Source organism: Tachysurus fulvidraco, chromosome 22 (genome assembly GCF_022655615.1).
Source record: "Tachysurus fulvidraco isolate hzauxx_2018 chromosome 22, HZAU_PFXX_2.0, whole genome shotgun sequence".
NCBI classification, from domain to species: domain Eukaryota; kingdom Metazoa; phylum Chordata; class Actinopteri; order Siluriformes; family Bagridae; genus Tachysurus; species Tachysurus fulvidraco.
Window position 1 is genome coordinate 13,063,710 of NC_062539.1, and position 6,589 is coordinate 13,070,298.

A 6,589-nucleotide genomic window follows, 5' to 3' on the forward strand; every position below is an offset into this window, starting at 1 on the left:
TTACACGTATCGTATAGCATTTTTTTAATACCCCCATATATTGCCATTTTCAGCTGAAACTCTCTCAAATCCATCATCTATTCCTGCTGATAAAAACAGAGCAATAAATTTCATGGCAGTGACCTGAAGAGCTGCGTTTCTGGACTACATTTCCCTGTATTTGAAAAATTTTAAGACTCGGTGAAGTCAAAAAAAAAAAAAAACCAGAGGGAAAAAGATTAGGAAAAATAGAAACTAACTTTTCTGAATCTCTCCATTCTGCTGACTGAACAAAAGCGGCGGTGCAGCGCGCTGGTAGTACGGAGCGCAGGACGCGCGCGGCGGAAACATATTGTCGCACCATGGTGTGCGGGGGCTGTAACCACTTCACCGCATTCAACCGCACAACGGCGCCCCGCAACATTTGCATATTTGAAATTTGTAACGTTTTTCGTTTCGCGTTCCTAAGCGCTGAATAACGACGGAACCTGTTTCTACAGACCTGCGCGAACACGAATGTCTTCATATTAATGAGGAAATATGAGGGTTTATAGCTTTAAAATAGTTTTTTTTTATCAGCTCAAAAACAGCTCAAATACTTTTATTTTTACGAATTTAGTAGTTTAAATATCAAAGGATTCATTAGAACATGCGCATATATATGATGAAAATAGCTGAAAATGAGACACGATTCTTTTTCAGCTTAGTATTTATACTGAAGTCATGTGCAATATATAAACAAATATTATATTAAAATTCTATCATAAAGCATTATTCAATAAGGAGATGGTGAGGAAATTTCGGGAAAGCATAAAAAGTTCGATAAACTATTGTTGCGTCTCGGGTAAGACTGAATTATTCAGGGACTGAATTATGCAGATATGTTTAATTACATTATCCTTTATTCTCAAGGGTCTCATTACAGCAAAGGAAAATAATCTCTCGGGTTTCGATGACTAATTAACCATCAGTGTGTCCCTCTGAAATGATATAAAACATCAGGTTTTAGTTAATCATAGGAGGATTTTTCTGGGATGACACCTCGGGCATGCATTCTCATTCTCTTGATGATAGGAAGAAGAAGAAGAAGAAGAAGAAGAAGAAGAAGAAGAAGAAGAAGAAGAAGAAGAAGAAGAAGAAGAAGAAGAAGAATTAATAAAAAGGGAGTCAAGTGTTCTGGATGAACCTCATCTGATAACTGCAGTCCAGGCGAATAAAAGAGAAGCAATAATTCATAGGATGAGGCATGCAAAAGCTGGACACAATGCCTATCCTATTAAGCACCATATTCGAGGCCATTCTGCTGAGCACAAAGATCATAGCACGACGCCTTTATGGCTGTAATGGTGTGAAAGGCGAGTTGGAGGGGGAAGGTCACAGTGGCTGTGTGTGCATGGCAGATCCAGGGTGGCACTGGAGCTCTGTGCGTGGCCAAGCAAGGCCAGCTGTCTCCACTGCACAGCTTATTATAACTCATCAGAGACGTGCGTAACTTAGTAAAGAGGTTTTTTTGTTAATATACTGCGCGCTGGTCTGCATCCAGATCCCATGGTGAGGGTTTGGAACCAGGACAAGTGTCCTTCTGACGCATTTATTATTCATTTTATAGATGGGTTTAAAGAAACTGCGCGCTTAGAAGGCGATCATCTTCATTCATGATAGGAGAAATGAATAATTGTCTTATTGTTTGTAGCGACGGATATGTGATGAAAAGTACTTTCGCTTTCCGAACACACAAAAAAAGTGAAAAATATATCTTTTTTCCTGGCCCAATGAAACTAAGATTACATGAGTAAGCATAATAAATATTTCAATTTGATTATAGTTTTAGCTTTAATGCCACTAATAAGACATCCAAAACGTTTAGAGGAACATTTCTATATTTGAATGCTAACTCTAAGATCTTGAATGCTAACTCTCTTCTTCTTCTTCTTCTTCTTCTTCTTCTTCTTCTTCTTCTTCTTCTTCTTCTTCTTCTTCTTCTTTTTCTTCTTCTTCTTTTCCTTCTTCTTCTTCTTCTTCTTCTTCTTCTTCTTCTTCTTCTTCTTCTTCTTCTTCAGTATGTTAACTATAGCATAAAATATAAAACGTTTGTATTATTTAAGGACTTTTTTATTTTATTTTATGAGCTTTAATACACGGGGTATAACGGATGTAATGGATTAGGGCTATCAACAGCCTGAAGGTTACTAGAACACAAACTTGAACACTGACACATAAGTGGAACATTAATTAACATTTTCTATAGCTCAGTTTGGTGTTACTTCAATCTCACTGTTCTGACTTTTCCAGAATACTGACTTTTCCAGATACAAATGTATTTAAATTTCACTTAAGTGCAGAAACAACTGATAACACTGGAAAGCCAGTTGAATCTCAGCAGACAATTTTCTAGCGTTTTTGATCAAAGAATTGTTCGTTTAAATCCCACTACTCCCATACAGCCCCTGGTGGACACTTGGGCTCGACTCTTAACCCTCAAGTCTTCAGCTCTGCGTTCTGAATTCTAACACAACTATTTCTCTTTGGATAAACGTCTCCTTCAGATTTATACAGCGATTTATTTCACAGCTACTGCGGGTTTCCAAATAACCTGTTGTTAAATGCGGATGATTTGTGCTGTTTGGTCTTACCAGTGCAGCAGTGGAGACTTTCATAAGCGTTAATAAGCGTTAAAACTTCCGATATTTCGGATTATCGCGCTTTCATTAGTGTTTGGCTATCGGGGTGCCAGCTGCTAGATCCAATAAACACCAGTGGAGTCTCTTTAAGCGTTTAACCCTGCCAAAATCTATTCCCTCTCTCAGAGGGGGGGTTCTTTAATACCCCGCGAGCCCTCTCCCCCTTTAACATGATAACATAATCATGATTACTCCAGTGGATTTATGATGAGAGCAACCCGAGCAACAGGTGTTTGAAGTTTGGTTCACACAAGGGACCCCCCAAAAAGGAGGGGACTCTCGGTGCCAAAGTAACCAAAGTAACCTCCAACAAGCGCACTGATATCTTTATTGCTAAGCGTAACATATCCATCCTTGTCCAGCTTTCTGTGCGATGGTTTCTCTGCACCTGGTTATTTCCAACTTCTTTTTATTTTCTTTCTTTTTTGTGTGCGTGTATGCCCTGGATAGCAGCTGCTTAAAGAGAGACAGAGAGAGGCCCTTACAACGTCTCCAAGACGTGTTGGCATGGTTTTCTCGCCTTTAATGTAGCACTAAGCTTTGTCTTTTGTACAATATGGGAACAGTAAAGCCCGACGTGTGGACGTAAGCGCACTTTTTAACTATGCGTCTCCGCAAACAGTTTTGTTTCAAGTCAATTTGGGTGATCAGCCAATTAAATTTATGTGCGTCGATTTTTTCAAACGGAGGGAGAGAGAAAAGAGACAACAGCATAGAAAGAGTGAGAGAGAGGGTAAGAAAAAGAAAAAGAGTGCTTTAAGGAGTTTAGTCTCATCACCTGTCGTTCATTTTGCACAGAAATGTAATAGCAAGGCGTTTCCAGAAAGTGACATTATTACCAAAAGGCACTCGCCATCCTGTGCGCTTTTGTTAGCCCCCAGTTAATAACTCATTACAGGGATTTAACAAATCCCTCACATGCATATGTTTGGTGTCTCCATATTTTTTGATCCCTGCAATGAAGCAGATGCTGCAATTGAAAATCCTGACCAAAAAACCTGCTATGGGGCTGAAAGAAGGAGAGGGCCCTGAACAAAGAGGCTTCGGGAGATCTCTCAGGAGGAGAAAAAAAACATTTACGGCCAATAAACAGACTTCAACCTGCTCCATTTCAGCCATTGTGCGAACGTTTTTGAATAATTAAGGTTAATAAGAATAGGTTTTGTGGAGTTTGAATGCCAGGCGCACAGGTGCGGCGTGACAGGATGAATGATGCGCCTGATTTTTGCCAAACTCGAGAGCCCTTCTCTCTGAGCTTCAAGCTGATGGAAAATATTGTCACTTCTTTAATTCACGGCATTAGACGTTCGCAGGAAACAAAGGCGGCCGATGAAAAGCTCATGGTTGTAATGAAACACACTTATGGCCCGAGATAAATGAGAGCCGGAGTCAATGGCCAGGCGCGTTTTCGCTTTGCGCGCAAGCAGCCTGCTCCATCTAAATCAAATAAAGGGAACCTTTCCAACTTTTAAAAAGACCCCGTTTTCATTTTTAAAGGCTCTCCGCCATTTCCATTAAGCATATGGGGCTTTTGTACGCAGCAAAAGCTCTTGAGTAAGCAACCGGTGTCTATGTGGCGAATCATTATAACTTTCTGAGCTGAAGACGCATCCACACACAAAAGCGCACAGAAAAAGAATAAAGAAAAAGAGTTTAAAAAAACATTCTGACATATGTTCGTTTGTGCTTTCCAGACCTGGTTTAGTCACAGGTTCCACGGGTTACTTACAAAACACAGGGATAATAGCTTTCTGACGTTTTTTTAAGCAGTGAGAAGCATGTGACCATTGCGTACCAAGTTTTGCGCACGCACCGGAATGAGGATCAGTGTGGAGACATAGTCTGTCTGCGCTCTCTCTCTCTCTCTCTCTCTCTCTCTCTCTCTCTCTCTCTCTCTCTCTCTCTCTCTCTCACACACACACACACACACACACACACACACACACACACACACACACACACACACACACACACAAAGAATAAACATTTCAAAATCCATAATTGTCCATAATTGTACCAATAATAAAAATTCAACCGCGAGAATATTTATGATATTGTTTTTTTCTATAGTTGAATTTTTTTCATGACTTTTTCATGCACGTTTTACTTCAGGAGACAAGACAAACAATAAGCTTATTCAATACATATCGAATTCAATATATATAAAGATGTTATATTGTGCTATACAGAAATAGTGGGTTATGATCATCTTTGCGCAAGTTTGGATCCACGTGCAGCTGATAAAGTGTATAAGAAAGGATACAATCATTAGAAAAGTTTTGCCCAACAATCTCTGGATGCGTCATCATTAGTCCACGTGCCCAAGAAGTGTCTTCAATTCCAAGAAGTGTCCTCTCTTTTTTGCACTTTTGATTTATTCTCCAAAAGGATTTCAACGAAATATCAAGTTCAGTACAATTAAACTAGACTTAGGCGCATTTGGTGAGGGAACAAACGTCCAAGGTCACTGGTGTAAAAAAAAAAAAAGTGTTACACGATTGTCTTAAATCCGGATTAAACAGAAAAACATGCTGGGAATAATTCTGTTCCGTTAGAATGATTAGTAGCTAATTAAGTCATGGTCTGGAAAGAGTCGAATCTTTTAATCCTTATCCAAATTAATGCGTCTTCCTGCAGAGTCCATTTCCATCCACAAAACACCCAACTCGCCATCCTCATCCTCAGAGTCAAGAGTCCTAAACCTGACGCATCAGATAAGTCAGAAGATAAAATATCGCTCATCGCTGTACTTTGGTGTCTCTGATGTGTCATGATCAATCACGTTAATCTTTCAGTGGCAGCGACAAGCTCCAGACTGCGACAGATGTGCTATCCACTACTGCTCCTGCAGCCTCTTCTTCTACGTTTCCAACAAACAAACAAACAAAAAAATCCTCACAATTCCACACACGGTTTTTCCTGAACCAAAATGTTGTCATGGGTGAATAAAATAATCCATCAGCTCTTCATTTCTCTGGGTGCTTTATCCGCAGACAGTCCTCGCCAGTTCCATTTGCTTTTCTAATGAGCCATAATGAAATGACACGCGCGTTACTTAGAGGCTTAATGAGGCGATAATGCGTTGCGTTTTGGATCATTTCATATTAAATGTAGACAAAAATTAATAGGACTAAAAAGACTTGCAGCAAAAAAAGGCAAATAACGGGAGCTCATTCTGCAAAGTTCAACAAATTAATTGTAGAACTAAGAATGAGAATAAAAAATGAAAATAAGAATAAGCATATAAAAATAAGCATAATAATGTACTTAATTTCACCTAAATAGAATAGTTCTTTTTAATGAAACGCTTGGAGCTTACCATCATACCGTTTCATGTCATGGTTCCTGACAGGCTGACTTTCCCCTTCCATGTGGACCTGTGTGTGTCTGTGTGTGTTCGGATGTGTGTTTAGGAGGCTATGAGAGTTTTTGAGTTTTTGGGTTGGTTCTTAAGAAATCTGTGAGCTGACGTAGAGACTGCAGAGAAAAAAGCTTCCACGGGAAAATTCAGCCTCTGAGCACCTGCATGCTTCCCCCCCGGGGCCTGGAGACCTCACCGCTCCACAGCACTGTTTATGGATAATAAATAAACACACACACACACACACACACACACACACACACACACACACACACACACACACACACACACACACACACACACACACACACACACACACACACACACACACACACACACACACACACACACAGTGGAGCTTTAAACAATCTGTGGCAGCTTTCAACTCTTGCATTTTGTGTGTAGGTTGCAGTAGATTAGTCATAGCTCTAATTTATTTCAACATCTTTCATTTCAGCTGTTTATAGTTAACAATACCTTGAATTTGGTTGAAAAAAGGTGTTAAGATATTAAAATTACCTCAAGATTAAATTGATTTTTTCAGGGACTATAAACATTCAACTCAAAC

General features: G+C 39.6%; 1 long non-coding RNA gene across 1 annotated transcript in view; it reads right to left on the bottom strand.

The window, feature by feature from the left end:
* The window catches only part of LOC125139918, a 7,689-nt gene extending 1,618 nt beyond the window's left edge, over positions 1 to 6,071 (bottom strand). The window contains exon 1 of the long non-coding RNA XR_007139062.1: positions 5,980 to 6,071. This is a non-coding gene — a long non-coding RNA (uncharacterized LOC125139918). The remainder of the gene's footprint in view (positions 1 to 5,979) is intronic.
* Between the last annotated feature and the right edge of the window lie 518 nt (positions 6,072 to 6,589).